The following is a 16,855-nucleotide window of genomic DNA, read 5'->3' on the forward strand; positions in this document are numbered from 1 at the left end:
CCGAGGCTTCTTATTGCAATGGGGGATGCTGGGAGGCGTAGTTTGTCTGAGGCTTACTATTATCTGGGATGTGCAGTTTGCCAGAGGCTCATCATCATCATCATCAGCTTCTTATTGCAATGGGGGATGCTGGGATCTGTAGTCTGCCAGGGGCTTCTTATCATCACGGGAGGCTTTTTATTGCAATGGGGGGATGCTGGGATCTGTAGTTTGCCAGGGGCTTCTTATCATCACGGGAGGCTTTTTACTGCTTTGGGGGATGCTGGGATTTGTAGTTTGCCAGGGGTTTCTTATCATCACGGGAGGCTTTTTATTGCAATGGAGGGGATGCTGGGGTTTGTAGTTTGGGATGTGTACCTTGCCAGAGGCTTATCATCATCATCACCACCACCACCACCAGAGGCTTATTATCCCTGCAGCCACAGAACTACAAATCCCAGGATGCCTCTGCACTGAGCCGCCCGCTAAGCGCCTTGGCTCGAGGCAGCGATGGAATTCTGGGAATTGTAGTTTATTGTGGATAAACCAGAGAATAAGAGGATAATAAAAAAAATTAAAACCTTATTTTTTCTTAAGAAAGGGCAAAGAAAATAAGGAAAGCTCACCGCGAGGCTCCTCCCGAGGCGCTTCGAGGCCCAAACGGTCCTTAAAATGGCTGAAAAGGGGCGAAAGGAAGCGCCGATGCCGCTGTCTCTGAGGCAAATGGAGACGAAAGAGGAGAGCCGGCATTGAAAGAGAGGAGGAGAAGGGAAGAAAGGGAGGCGGGGGCCCTCACGCGTATTAGCCAATCACAGAGCGGCTTTTGTTTGATTGACGCGCCACGCAGCCAAAGGGAGAGGAGGCGGGAGGCGAAGGCGTTGTGCAGTCGATGCTGAGGGGGAAAAAGATGTGGCGGTTTGGGCCTCTGACAAAACTACATCTCCCAGCATCCCTCAGTTCAATATAAGAATCCTCTCATGAATGGCCTGCTATCCATTCCCATTCAAATACCTCCATAGCCACAGATTCAAGCATCCACAGTCTGAATATATATACATATAGTCCAAAAAGCAAGCCTTGATTTTGCCATTTTACATAAAGCATACCTATGCGGCCTACATTTATGGCTTTCATTTAAGATTCCATCTTTTCTTTTCCTCCTTTGCTCCCAACAGTTAAGAGTTTTTTTGAAGATAATTGTATTGGTTGTTTGTATCGTATTTGCATTTTAATCCTTTTCTGTATTAACTGTTGTTTTAACTTTTGATGTAAGCCGCCCTGATCAATGGAAGGGCGGGATATAAATAAAATTTTTATTATTATTATTATAATCACATTTATTTTTAATTTGTGCACAATAAAATACAAATCCTAATACAAAACTACAAGTAGTAGTTTCAAACGCCTCATTACCCCAATTCCCTTCTGGTGTGTGTTTTGTAGCATTACGGCTCCTTTTTAAAAAACAGATTTAACCACCATAAAGGAAACCGACTAAACAAGGAAAACCGTAAAAATTAAAATGGATGGTTTAAACTATTAAATTTTTATAGTTGCCATGGATTTGTACAAAGTCTGACCAATGCTAGAGTTAAAGATAGTCTAAACATTGTTATATATTGTATAGCAGTTTTTAATCATGGACCTATGGAGTTTATCACACATGGAGAAAAACCTGGGTTTAAACTGGCATTATCCAGTGATACTGGCATTATCCAGTGATATTTGCATGATCGTGGTGAAGATTTTCACAGACATTTGCAATTAATGACTTATCCCAGGAATAACCAGGATCACAGGGACATCCCATGAATGATTTGTTGCAGATTATTCCCTGGTTATTTCCAGGATAAGGCATCAGAATTGCAATCGTGTGTGAAAATCGTTACCACGATCATGTGAATATAACTGGATAATGCCTGTTTAAACACCTGATTTCCCTGTGTGATAAAGTCCAAAGTTGTATAGTGCTGACTTCCACAACTTGATGCTTCCGAGTTGCTTTAAGTCTTGAGACCAGGATGGCCACTGATGAGACACCAATTTGAGGAAAGCTAGTTTAGTGAAGATGAAGATTAAACACAATTAAAATCATCTAGCTAAAAAGTATAAAAGTAACAACAACAACAACAAGTTTATTGATTAGTCAACTGACCATATCAATGGCAAAATATAAATATCAGAATATCAAAGTACATGCTAGTTTAGTGGATATACTTATTTAGCATGAACACCAGCTCTGAGTTCTTGCATAATTGCGAGCATGATTCATTATAAAGCACATGCCAAATGGATGGCTATAGTGGAGGGTTAGCTTTGTGTGTGACATTTGTACACGGCCGCTGCTGGGCTGGCCAAACTTAAACCATAAAATACTGATGACCAGGAGTAACCTTCAGCCTAGTGGGAATGAAGAGTTTAGAAACAGATATGGTACGGACGCCAAATAACGTGGTAGGACTTGTCCCGCTCTTGGAGAGCAGGAGGCAGCAACATGCCAGCACATTCTTTTAATGCACATTCTCCTCTTTCATCTCCATGTACATTTCTATTTAAAGACAATGGGGTTTTGCTGTGCAACTGAATTACCTCTGATAGAATAACGCCGTTGAGTTTAATGGCTTCGTATACCACTTTATATGGTTTTTTGCAGGTTTAATAAACCGTTCATTAGTGTTCAACACCAGTTTAGACAACAGGATCTAACATGCTTTAAGCAATCTCTATTAGTACGTAGAGAGATCTTGCAGCACCTTTGAGACTAACTGAAAGAAAGAAGTTGGCAGCAGGAGCTTTCATAGACTTCAGCCTACTTCCTCAGATGCTTTTAGATTTGGAACAAGATAAACATTTCATAGAGCTTTTCCTCACACCGGGATCTGATAAGAGATGGTTTTTTGTGGGTTTTCGGAGTACGTGGCCATGTTCTAGAAGAGTTTGTTCCTGATGTTTCGCCTCATCTGTGGCTTTTGGATCAGAGAACCATCAGGAACAAACTCTTCTAGAACATGGCCACAAAGCCCAAAAAAACCCACAAAAAGCTATGGATGCCAGCCATGAAAGCCTTCGACTTCATATGTGATAAGAGGTTTTTCAGTGTGGGGAATTTACACGTACTTAACTGCCTTCTAGCCTTGAGGAGCTCAGCTCTGCCCAAAGCTGAATTTGGCCAGTATTAGCTGGGTGGGTCCAACAGGACCTTCAGATGTTTATATGACCTGCCCTGGTCCCTTGAGTTTCCCTTTCTGCCTTGCAGGCATTGGAAGAGCTGGGGATTTCACAGAGTGGCCTTCATTTCAAGGCAACCCAGGCAATCTTCGCAAGGTTAACTCAGTCATCAGAGAAACAGGGGCTTGAAAAGCTCAGGGGCATGTCCTCACATTTTTTGTGCACAGACCTGCTCCTTGCCTGTTACCCATTTCCTTCACGCCGTCTTAAACACGTCCTTTAAAGCAAATCCCCAGATCAATCTTTTTAAATTATTTTAAAAAGAGAGAGAAGATAACTTGTTCCCTGTGACATTGCAGTTTGCCACAATGGCGAACAGTGATCTGTACTGAAGTCAGCTGAAAAAGAAACCGAATGCCATATATTTTATCTTCTATCAGTTTCAATAGCCTGATAATTCACCTGATGGTGATAAAGTGCCTTGGGCTACCATTTTACTACAGTACATTTACAAACGAATATGCATCGTCATTTACAAAGGAGTCAGACTTGGAATCGAACAGCAGAATAACAAGGGAGTTAGAGTCTTTTGTTTTCCATACTGACTCCGTAGCCCTCGAACCTTTGGCAGGACTTTTGCCTCCCTTTTACCAAAGTTGGCTTTGAAGCTGTCTCTAAAAGTCAGCTCAGGAGAATGCTGCCACGACATGCCCGTATTTGTTTGTTTGCCAGACCGGCGCCAGATCTGGCCATGCGCTCCCTTTCTTTAGTTTTATACCTAGCTCCCTGGGCTTTCTATTTTTGTTCCCAAAACAATGAGAATATAGCTGGCAAGTTTGGACATGGATACCTCCAATGGTTAAAGATGCAGCCCAGATTTTGATCTCTTGCCTCCATTAGCTTGTCAAGGATGACTGCTACAGCCTTCATGGTATTTTACTTCGCTGTGTATTTACCCGCCCAGCCTTGTGGCTCTAGATTAATAAAACGTTGGATGCATGAATTCATGTATATTTCCCCATAAAAGAAATGCATGACGTTGGCAGTCGGGTGATTTGCAAGATCGAAAAACAGCTCAGGTTAAACTTACCCACGTTATGCATGTTTATTATAACAGCTAAAGCAAGGATAAGGCTATTTTTGTGCTTTCCGGGGAGTGAACAAATGCTTTTGCTTCAAAATGTTGCCGAACGCCTTCATTTTGTCACCTTTTTGGTCACTTTTTTGCTACCTTTCCTCTCAGCCACTTTCGCTGCAGGATCTTTTCCTTTGGAAAAGAGGACAAGAGAAAGAAACCGGGACATTTTAAAAGCAGCTGGAAACATAGGATGGGAGAAGATTAACTGGGACCATCCCTGCCAAACTGGAACACTTAGAGGGTATGAGATTCTTGTCGCTTCTGTTTTCATTGTAGAATCATAGAGTTGGAAGAGACAAGGGCCATCCAGCCCAACTCCCTGCCATGCAGGAACTCACAATCACAATTTTGCTGTCGTTGCTGTGTGGCTTCAAGTCCTTTCCAACCTTGGGGTTTTCTTGGCAAGATTTCTTCCCTTTATCTTCCCCTGAAGTTGAAAGTGTGTGTCTTACCCAAGTTTACCCAGTGACTTTCCATGGCTGAGCAAGGATTTGAACCCTGGTCTCCAGAGTCATAGGGCAATGCTCAAACCACTACACCGTGCTGTCTCTCTCTTCCATTTTTATTGCATTAATTTACATAGCCCCTCACTTGGCTATCTATTTCTGTATCAGTGACGGCAGCACAGCTGTTTTTTGTTGCCCCTGAATAAATATACAGAGGAGGAGGGATGACACATTTGCAGCTGGTCTTGTTCACTTCCTATGGGGAGACTCATCCCCTCCTTAATTTAAAGGGAAATAAAGTCTTGAGTCAGCAATGCTTCCATCCCAGACTAAGGTCCCCCCTCCTCCCCAGACAAGCCTGTCCCAGATGGGACATCATAATCCATCCTCCATTGTCTTATGGAGACATCCTTACAAAGCGGCTGCCTTGAGGTTCATGCAACCGGAGCATTACGCATGCCTGTCCCTTCAGGACAAAAGGGGTTGCCATGGCTATGGTGACGTGGTGCTGATGGAAGGAAGGAAATCCATGAGATTGTGTGTGTGTGTGTTGTTGCCTTTGGGAAGCTGCAGCGCTGGTTAATCCTCTATGAACACAACAATGGGGCTCTAAGATGACACTGCAGCCAAGGCTTTGCTTTGGCTCCTGCGCCAACCTCATTACGGATTGGAGAAACCTCCATTAGCTCATGACAGAGTCCTCTTCTTTAGGACAGTAGGAAGTATGCCATAAATCATACCCAACAGCAACATTTCATGGGTGAAAATAGAGACCCAGCCCAGTTTTCCTGCCACAAGGTTTCCAAGGGCATCCATTACAGGTTGCTGCGGGCTTTATCCAGCTGTGTTCATTTAGTCTGCAATAGTCTGTCCTCTGATTAAAAAGCCAAACATGTTGTTTGTTCTTTGGGCTTAAAGATAATGTAGGAGAAAACAAATAACAGCTCTAGAAATTGACAGTTCAGACTGCAGCAACATGTGAGATGGCAGAGCGTCGGCACATTATCCTTGGACGCTGCATGTGCATTCATTATTTACCTCTCTTCTCTAGAGGATAGATGGGCAAAAAAAGGCAGAGAGATCTTGTAGATCTCTGGGTGATTCACAGGAGATCAGCAAGAGCCAACAAGGCTTTCTTCCTCAATTAGGCTGGTGAAAAGAGAAAAAGCTTTAGGGAAAACCACACATGGATTTGGGTGCGAAAAGAGCGAGAGCTCTTTTCTCACACTGGAAACAAATTCATGGCTATGGAATATGCTCAGAAGCATCTTCTTCCTTAATTTTAAGCACTTTCTTCTCTAATTCTAAAGCAACTACTTAGCACCCGGCTTCTGTGGTTAGAACTGTGTCCAGACCAGGATGCCAGTGAGACTCCGTTGGAGGAGGCAGCAGCAGCAGCATGAATGGACCTTACAGAAATCCTTAGGAAAACAGGGAATTCTGAAGTCTGCTGAGAATATCTTGCCAGCCTCTGATAATGTCTGCATCCTGCTTAAATCCCTGACTCTTTCCCATCCAAACACTCCCATAAGGTCTAGAAACTGAGACAAAATTAGACCCAATAAGAAAACCTGCACCAGTACATGCCTGGTGGCTTCATGGTCAGAGATCTACACAAGAGGAGGATGCTGGATACGAATGAGGTATCCCTTCTCTTCAGACAGTGCAGCAAGTAAGCCAGAAGGGGATGGATAAGTTGGCTTTAGAGTTATACACCTCCAGCTCAGAACACTATAGTTCTCCTTTGGAGCTTCCTGCTTCCCCAAATGGCTGCTTGAGTTCCAGTTTCTATTCCTGTTCCAATTCCTCTTTGATATTCCTTTAAAGTTAGGAGTGGATCATACGAAGGAGATTAGGAGTTTATCCTGTGAATATACCGTAACATCTGCAGCCACACCTGCCTCCCGCTTCCATCCCACATTACTGTGTGAGAACGCTTTTGCTTCTGCAGGCAACCATACATACTCGACTATAAGTCAACCTCATGTATAAGCCGAGGCCAAGTTTTGGGGCCAAAATTAAGATTTTGTTATGACTCATGGACAAGTCGCGGGTAAAACTTGGGAGCATATAGCAAAGGATCTAAAGGAGGAAGCAAAGCAAAACAATGTCAAAGAACTTACAAAATCCCAGCAGAGATAACTCTTTGTGCTCACTCTTAAGGATGGATGGATGAGAGAGTAGAGAGGGTTGGTGCTTCACATAATATACTCTTGCTTTGCACCAGGGGATGGTTCCTTCTTTTAAACAAGAGTCAAGATATAACACTTACTTTGACCCATGGATAAGTCGACTCAGGTTTTTTGGTCCATTTTTTGACCTAAATTTCTAGACTTACATATGAGTATATACAGTATTTATATTATCACTTTGTCTCACATAGCATATGCATATAAGCACAATTCAGGTCACAGTAGCTGGAGCCTCTGGCTTTCGCCCACTACGTATTGTTAAACTTTAACTTTTAATGGGTGAGAAAGCCAGTATTTTTCTGTAACTGAACACTAACAAATGCTAAATGGATGATACCGTGTGGTCTTCTGTCCCTTATCCTTTCCCATTTGTCTCTTCCCTTTGTTACATTTATCCTTTCCTCCTCATCCTTAGTTTTCTTCCCTGAAATTTAGACAAAGGTGACTGGGACAAAGACTTGTGCTTTTTCTCTCCTGTTGAAGAGGGGAACTTTTGCCGGTTAAATGCTTCAGTGCATTTAATGTATTTGTTCTTGACCTTTCACAATTGCAGACACTCAAGGAAACCCAAGGAAAAACAAGATTACAGAGCTTGCAATAAAGCTCTCAGTGTGTATCAGTGGAGATGTAAGAAATTATTTTCCCATGCACCATGGTCTCTCCTTCAAATTCTCGTTCCCAATGAAATGCCAAAGGTAAGCTTCAGTTGACATCGACGGAAATGTTTCTTTGGGGACTAATGGCAACTTTCAGCAGATGACCTCCCTCAACATTGATCTGAATTCATGGCAGAAGCCAAATAGTTTGAGCTCTGATTTGTACTTGAATAGCACGATTCTACTTATCCTGCCACTGCCATCTAGTGTGGAGACCTCTTCTTGTCCCACTGCTATGACATCAAATATGGTGACGTTCTAGATGTTCTCATGATCCCTGTGCAAGGCTTTATTTGTCTAATCCCCACTGGACACCATCAGCTTTGAATAACTGCTGCAACCACAGACACTGTGTGTCTGAACTCAAGCTTTCCAATCCAATGCCTCATAAGGCTGTAAAAAATCTGGTTGTGGTCTTCTGTACTTGGAAAATTTTAGATGTTCCATTTTAGATGTTTAGATGAAACATTGGTGATGCTAATGCCATGGAAAATGTGGTATCTTTGACTCTGGCTTATGCATGAGAGCCAGTGTGGCATAATGGTTTGAGAGTTCAGTTCCCAGCTTAGCCATGAAACCCTCTGGGTGTCCTTGGTCAAGTCACACTCTCTCAGCCTCAGGGGAAGGCCATGGCAACCCTCCTCTCAACAAATCTTGCCAAGAAAACCGCATGATGGAGTTGCCTTAGGGTCACCATAAGTCAGAAATGACTTGAAAGCACACAACAGCAACAGCAACAACAACAACAGACCACCCTGTCATGAGGTTTCCTAGGCAAGGTTTGCTCAGAAGGGATTTCTCTTTGCCTTCCTCTGAGGCTGGGAGAGTTTGACTTGTCCAAGGTAACCCAATGCCTTTCCATGGCCAAGTCGGGAGATTTGTACCCTGGTCACACAGAGTCCTAATCCAGCACTCAGAGATCCTCAAAAGGATTAAATATCCACCATCATCATCATCACCACCACCACCACCATCATCATCTATTTTCTGCCCTTCCTTAAGGTACCAGCTAGATATGATTTTGCCAAGCTGTTAGTTTAGCATCGAATTGCTCACGGCCACAATTCACTCAAGGCTCAGCTGCTGCCTCCATTCTCTTTCTCTTTGGACAGGTGGTTCTTGTAGCCAAAGGATGAGAAGTATGCTGCCAAACAAGGGACACCAAGGAAAGGAATGAGCTAGGATGACAGGCAATGGGAACAGCTGTGATACTCTCATGAGAAATGTGAGAAGGGAGCAGTAGCATATGCTGTGCCTTTTGTTGTGTGCCTTCAAGTCATTTCCAACTTAGGGTGACCCTACTACAAACCTATCATGGAGCTTCTTTGGCAGGCTTTGTTCAGAGGAGGTTTGCCATTGCCTTCCCCCAAGGCTGAGAGCATGCAACTTGCCCCAGATCATGCATTGGGTTTCAATAGAAATCGAATCCTGGTCTTCAGAGTCATAGTCCAACACGCAAACCACTATGCCACACTGGCTCAACTCCAACTATACGCTACTCTCGACCATCCAATATTTCACAGATCAAAACAAGGACACATGTGACTAAGCAACATCAGAGTGTTGTTGAGATGGCAGACATTATTAATGAGGAAGAATACACACGCTATGAAAGGCTGCAGCAGAATGCTTTTGCCCAAGACTCCTGGGAAGGGCAAGATTCTGCCCCTTCCTCTCCTCTCGTCCTTGATGAGTTAACCAAGTGCAAACTACTTTGGCACTTTGAATGCAGTTTGCAGCAATTGAAGTAAGCTGAAGACAAAGGGGTTAAGTGGGAAGAGAAGGGAGAAACTGGGACATTTTAAAAGCAGGTGAAAAAATGGGAGAACAGAGGATTATTTGGGGAATGTCTCAGTTTGGAGGATGCCGTTCTCGCACAACTGTGTGTTTCAGCAGAGGTAAAAATTGCAGACTTAATGTAATTGCATTCTATTATTATTTTATCTAAAGTGCCTTGAGGCTACTCCTGGATTAAGAGGGAGTTCAGACAGAAAATGAATAAAATATGTCTTTGGGTATGTTTAATAGTCAGCTAATTGTCTCAAGAATCATTATGTGAAGGCCCTTGAACTGTCCTCAAAATAGAAGCACAACAACCATGTTGTTCCAGGACTAAAGGAAGCCACAGTTTGGGAACGCAGCCCTTCCAATAATTACGTAGCCTGCAGCCATTTGAAAAGAATATTACTCATTGTTTAATTAGCCAAATTTGCTTTAAATTATCTCCTCCTGAAGCCTTTGGAGTGATTTCAAGGCGAGGGAAACCATTTTGTTTTTTTCCTTTCTGCTCCTGCGTTTGATGTTTGGGGTGAAAGGTAAATGACACAGACATTTATGGAGCCTTCTGGGAAGCAGGTGAAAGAGACACCCAAGCCCCAAAGCAACTGGCTAGAAAGCTTTTAGAAAGCTAGGAATTATGCTGGTGCCCCAGGTCTTGGAAATGTACTGTCCCAATGGATATCTGAATGCATTGCACCAAAACAGTGTGTTGTGGGACCATCACTTGCATTATGGCAGGGATGGAGAATGGCAGATGATGTTGGACTACATCTCCCAGCAGCCTTATTCATCTCCTGATGAATGGAGCTTCTGATCTTCAGCCCCAAGCTCCAAATGTAGTTATGCCAAAAACCAGGAGACCATTGCATACCTTTCAGTTGTCCTGGTTTGGCAGGGAGAGTACCTATTAATCCTCTGCCATCCTACTTTTCCAACTGCTTTTCAAATGTCCCAGTTTCTCTCCCAATCTCCTGCTTTCCCCCTTTTTCCTTGGCTTATTCCCATTGCTGCAAACAGTTCTAATACTTGTTTTGGTTGTTGTGCGCCTTCAAGTCGATTACAGATGGAATAGACCTGACCCTGGGCTACCAGATTGCAGGGTTTGATGTGACATTTCACAACAAGGGAAATAGAAACATGCAAAGAAACATTAGTGGTCTGTTTTCAAGGGCTTTGATAATACAGAGGGAATTTGGAGGAATTTTAGATCAGGGTAGCAATTCTATGGCTCTTCTGATGCTGAGTTGCCAGTCCCAACAGGCCAAGCCAGCAAAGACACTGGTTGGAAATGCTGGGAATTACAGTCCAACAATATGCAAAGAGAGGCCCAGTTTTAGATGGATTAATGGGAGTTTAAGTTTTATGCAGGCCCTCGATCCGGACGCAAACTCCACAGTTGTGAGCTTACAGGGCCGAAAATGTTGGCACTAGTGGAGAGATCTGGGATAAAGAACAAGGTTTATCCCGATCAGTAGCCTTTTTGCCCTGAAACTAATTATTGTTTCATAATGTAATTTAGAAGCCATTCTTCGTAATACCAGATTTAAAAGTTTTAGTATGAGAAAGCTGCATTGAGCACCTTTGGACAGCTCCGCTAATGCTAATTAAGCTCGATAATCTCGCAAATCTCCGGCTGTATGTGGCACGCTTTAGCACCAAACAGTATTTTAAATCAGCGTTCCTCAAAAAGAGTATCTGGAATTGCACGATTTCACAAAAGGTTGCCAGGGATTCTGTAGAAGATTGTAATTGGAGAAAAAAACACTTTTAAAAATCTTTTTTCTTTGTTTCCTATAGCTTTATGGAGACTGCAGCAAAGAAATCAGAAGACGATTAGGATTTGGAAGAGTAGCTATGAAGGAACTAGACCAGATCTTCAAGCGCAAAGATATATCATTGAACAGTAACTTCAGCATTCTCTATGCCATCGTATTTCCAATTTTTATGCATGGTTGTGAAAGCTGGACAGTGAAGAAAGCTGATAGGAAGAGAATTGATTAGTTTGAAATGTGGCACTGGAGAAAAGTTCTGCAAATACCACGAATGGCGAAAAAGTCAAATAAATGGGTTCTAGAGCAAATCAAGAACCCAAGATGACTAAACCGAGGCTGCATATTGCAGAAATAATGCATTCGGGTTGTGCCATTTTTGGGTTCATGCGCAACAGCACACACAGGAGTGCACTGGAAACCAATGGGAAGGACTAGTTAGAGTCACAGTTGTCTCAGACTTCAGTGTACTCTGGATTTGTTTTCATTGTTCAAACACTCTTGTCTCTTGGTATAACCACGGGTAATAGCCAGTGAAACCATGCACAAAGGGCTTAGGCGCCTTACCCCGATACCTACACCTACACCTTGTTGTTAGCACAATCAGGGTTGTGTCACATGCAAACGCAGCTCAAGTTGTGTAACAGCACCAGATAGATTGTAGTGTCATATAGGCAAATTAATTTCTTCATTCCGGTTAGGAAAAAGCGACACCAGCATGCTCTCCAATTGTCCCAACTGGGCAGAGACATTCCTGATGAACCCACTTTTCCCACTGCCTTTAAAATGTCCCCATCTCTCTCTCCTCCTCCTCCTGCTTTCCCCCCTTTGTCCTCAGTTTGCCACAGTTACTGCAAATTGGGTTTAAAGTCCAAAAGGTAGTTTATACTCCATGAACTCAGCAAAGAGGAGAGGAAGGAGCAGAATTTTGCCTTTCACTTTAGACATAGGCAAAAGCAATTTGCTGCAGACACTCCTAGCTTGTGTCTTCTTTCTCATTAATAATTTAATAATCCAGATTACTCCTCTGTTGTCCCACTTTTTCAGCTGCTTTCAAAATGTACCACTTTCTCTCTCCTCCTCCTCCTCCTTTCCCCATTTGTCTTCAGCTTACTGCAGTTGCTGCAAACTGAGTGCAAAGTGCAAAACTGATTTGCAGGGAATTATTTTGGTGTTGGGAGAAGAGATGACAAGGTGGAATCTTCCCCTTCCCAGTAGTCTCAGGCAAAAGCAAACGGCTGCAGCCACTCCTAGCTTGTGTCTTCTTCCTTATGAATACCCTTTGCCATCTTGACCACACTCTCATGTTGCTTGACCACATGTGTCCCAGTTTTCATCTGTGAATGTTGGAAGCTATGCACCAGGAAGTCAAGGATACCAGGAATAAGGTTGTCTTTCACTCCTTCAATAGAAAATGCTTTTGGTCTATTAACTGTGATAACCTTCATTAAAGGTCATTAGAGTATGATGCATATGAAACATGCTCTAGTTTTTGCAAGGCACAGATTCTAGGAGTCTCATGTTCAGGACAGCTTTTCATAAACAAAGAGCAGCATTGTCTGAGAAGACTGATGCAAATAACACTTCTGTTGTGGTCAGTCATTTTCGCGACTGTGGAGTTCAGTGGAGTCAACCACCTATTTCCAATATGTGCAAAGGGATCTTTCAGCACCTTTGAAGGTCTAGAAACCACTTGGATATGTGTAGCTTGGAGAAGAGAAGATTAAGAGATGACATGACAGCCATCTTTGAATATCTGAAGGGAGGTCATGTAGAAGATGGAGCTAGCTTTTGGGGGGCTGCTCCAAAAATGACCCAACAGATTACAATTACAAAAAGAGATTCCAACTAAATTTTAGGAAGAACTTGATGGTAAGAGCTGTTCAACCGTGGAATGGATTGTCTCAGAAGGCACTGGGCTCTCCTTTTTTGTACGGATGATGCATCTGAGAAGTAGGCTTGAGTCTACAAAGCTCACATTGCCAGCTTCTATCTTTCAGTCTCAAACATGCTGCAAGATCCCTTTGCAGACTGATTTTCCAGGCTATATTTGACATATAGTTTGAAATGCAGTTAGAGACCATAGGAACATTCTGGAGATGAAGTGGCTAATGTAGACATGCGGCAAGGTCAAGAATGTGGGGTTCATTGGTAAAAGGATGGTCTGAATAGCAGTTTGAATGTTGGACTAGGACTCCAAAGACCAGGACTGGATTCCCACTCGGCCATGAAACCCATTGAGTGACTTTGCGCAAGTCACATACTCTCAGCCTCAGCGGAAGGCAATGGCAAACCTCCTTTGGACAAATCTTGCCAAGAAAAACCTGAGATAGGTTTGCCATAAGTTGGGATCGACTTGAAAGCACGCAGCATGCAAACACAGCTCTTCCATTACTTGGTATGCATTTGTGTTCAGATGCCTCAAAGGCCTTCTTTTTCCACTCCAAAATCAAACAAGCCATGGAAGAAGTCTGTCTCCTTAAAGTATTTATCTTGCAGTCTAAAAGGAGGCCTGCCCAGATGGGAAGGGCTTTCAGGGCTAAACCACACATGACGCATAGGAGATGCATGATCAATCTGTCTATTAACTGATTTTTTAACAGACACAGAATTCTCTGGAATTGATCAGTGCTGGGGGACAGAGAAATGGGGCATTTCACCCTTTTGGCAACACTGTTTTTTTCTGATGCAAATCACATATATACACACACAAACCCTAAAGGTCCTATTTGCTCCATATATAGAAAACTATATCAGCTATAGCACCTGTACTTTCCCCTCTTTGGGGGAAAACAGCAGCTGCCTGTGTTTAGATTGGGAGAAATAATGGCACAACGATGGCTGCTCCAAACAAAAATCCAATGTTTGCAACTCTTGCATCCTGTGATATTTAAGAGTGTTAGAAGTCAAGGAGAATAGGTTGGCTGTGCTTTCTGTCCTGATGTGTGTGTCTGGTTGGGCAGCCATACGCATTTCCCCATCAGATAAAGGGAAGAGGGAAATGTGTCGCCAAAATAATAGGGAAGAACAGCTGGTGCCATGTTGCTTCATGCGTTGGCAAGGGAAAAAGAAGAAATGTAAACCAGAAAGAGACATTGACACAACAGACACAAAGATGAAGAGAAAGGACAGGGAGTTTTAAAAAAGAAAGTGTCTCCTAGCAACAAGAGAGACTGAATTTGAAGAGAGCTGAGGTTGCAATGTTGGGGTTTATCACACTGGAGCTAATTTTGGCATTAAGGAGAGATTAAAGTGCATTTAAAGCATCCCGCAAATAAAGCAAAAATGGCGAGTAGTTGCGCAAATGATTACCACACGCAATTGGGCAAATAAAGCGATATTGGAAATGCATTGTTGCTGCAACTCTGAAAGTAAAAAGATGCGCATTAATGCTTCTTTGTGACCACTTTAATGGCGGGTTTTGTGCGACGTGTGAAATCATTCCGCGTAATTACACCATTTTTCCCCGGGATATTCAGAGGATAAACCCCTGATCTCCTTCATGTGATAAACTCCAGAAAGAGATGCATATCTCCAGCAATTCCCAAATCTCCTTGCCCAAACAGGGCAGTGCCACCTTCAAACTAAATCTCCTGATGGTGTGACTAATCAAAAGACACCTTGGAGTTGTTGGTTTACCTGCTTTGGGCTTGGAGTACCAGCACTTGCACACACCCACCTTTGCTAAACAGAGCATGGTTTTCTCATGCTCAAGTCCATGTGATGGGTCCAGCGCCAATTGTAATTACAGTGTAGTTACAAGCAGACAAACAGTTGGGTGTTAAGAAACAACATGAGCAACAGAGGCAGTACTGATCTATTTTTGTGCCCTATTAATTCCCGGACAGGCTTAATAACTCCAGTTTCTTCCCTGGATCACCTTTAAAATGTGTTCCTGCCCAAAGGAATCAATCGATCTCTTGAATCTCAGAGAATATATGTGTCCAATACAGGTCCAGCCTCCCTTATCCAGAATTCTGGAATACTCCAAAACCCAAAACCTTTTTTCATGAGTGGCTGAGATATCCCTTTATGCACATATATGCAAGGACAGGTATTCCAAAATCAAATCAAACAGTCAATCAATCAATATCTGAAATATAGAGTCCTTGTGGTCTCAAGCATTTCAGGTGATAAGGAAGACTCAACCTGGATACAAATCCCACTTTGTTACCGTCATCTTTGTATTCCCATGTTTTGAAAGACAATTCCGAAAGTAGAAAGGGGTGGTTTTTGTCAGCTTTCCGTTCGGGTTATTTTCACGTCATTTCTCTTTCGCGCAAATGCATCTGAAAAGCAACCCACATTTGCGGATGTTTAGAGGATTTTTAAATCCCGTTTCTGCATGGGATTTGTCTCCATGTGCCTCTGTGTGATAAACTCCTATGTTAAGTCAGGACTCTGATCATTGGGTTGTAGGGGTTTTATCCACACTGGCATGCGCACCATGCTATCACCAATCCCACCCGCCTCCAGCAATTTTCCTCTCCTCTCTTACCTTCAGTGCATGAAAGATGCTTCCTGCCTGCTTTCTCCTCCCTTCCAGCATCGTAGTCTTCCTTCCTTGGCTCTCTGAATCCATCCTTTGGAGGCCGGAGAAGCTGTTCTTTGTATCCCCAAAGCTTTGATCTCCACCCAGCCTTGGCATCCTTTCAAGGACTTCGCCCAGTTTCTACTCCTCCTTTGCTCCACTCAACATTCTCCATCCTTTTACCATCTGAAGTGCTTCTTCCATGCTCCAGTCATCCCTAATTTAGTGGCTTCCAGATGTGTTTGGGTTCAAACTCCTATCATCCCCAGCCACATACAAGTCACGGTTGAGCTAAAACAGGGTTCTCGGGGCTCCAGGGTGTTTTAATGCCTTAAGTACAGAATGCAGGTGGCATTTGTGCCTCCCATTATTTTACTACGGAGCACAATGTTGCAGGAAGTTTCCTGCCGAAGCCACAAATGCTATGGAAAAACCCTGGAAGCACAGCATTACGTTCTTGCAAAAGAAATGCCTGGAGCAGTGATGGAGAAAGTGTGGACCATGGGGCCCCAAGGACATCAAAAACTGGAGACGATGGCATACTTGAGACCACAATAGTCTTTAAAACAGTAACCATGTCAGCCTGTTGCAGCATAAAAAAGGAAAAAGGGAACAGGAGGGGGAAAAAAGAATGTGGCAGCACCTTTAAGACTAACTTAAACATATCCAGGGTAGCCATGTTGGCCATATAGCAAAGTACAATAACATCCCAATTCCACAAAACAGTGGTACCTTTCTTGGACCAACCAAAATGAACAAAATAATGTGTTGCAAGCTTTCGAAGTTTCACTGGCTTCTTCATCAGGCAAAAAGTGTTTAAAATGATACATAAGATGGTATAACTAGAAGCCTCACAAAGGACAGAGACATCCTGGATCCCAAAGGAAGTATCTGTTTGTGTTGCTAGTGGAACTTACATTTTATTTCCCGGATGTTAACATGCTTTGTCTTGCAGTAACCACATGGACAGAAGGAGGACTGGTTTGCCGGCATGGATATCCCTCCATACCATCTTAACTCAGAAGAACGTCAACAGCAACATCTTGACAAGCTGCAGACCTGTGGCTAACATTGTCATATTTGCCCCCTCCTGCATGTCTTTTAACATCTTTGCCTGATGAAGAAGCCAGTGGAGCTTCTAAAGCTTGCAGCATGTATGTTGTGCATTTTGGCTGGCCCAATAAAGGCAAGCAATTT

General features: G+C 43.1%; 1 protein-coding gene across 3 annotated transcripts in view; it reads right to left on the minus strand.

Annotated features, from left to right (window-relative positions):
- Window positions 1–721, minus strand: part of ACSL4 (acyl-CoA synthetase long chain family member 4) — a 35,126-nt gene extending 34,405 nt beyond the window's left edge. For all 3 annotated transcript variants that reach the window (XM_042479250.1, XM_042479247.1, XM_042479242.1), the window contains exon 1: window positions 606–721. The gene's annotated coding sequence lies outside the window, so the exon portion shown is untranslated. The remainder of the gene's footprint in view (window positions 1–605) is intronic.
- Window positions 722–16,855: the final 16,134 nt, after the last annotated feature.

The sequence above is a fragment of the Sceloporus undulatus genome, chromosome 7, assembly GCF_019175285.1.
Source record: "Sceloporus undulatus isolate JIND9_A2432 ecotype Alabama chromosome 7, SceUnd_v1.1, whole genome shotgun sequence".
NCBI lineage: Eukaryota > Metazoa > Chordata > Lepidosauria > Squamata > Phrynosomatidae > Sceloporus > Sceloporus undulatus.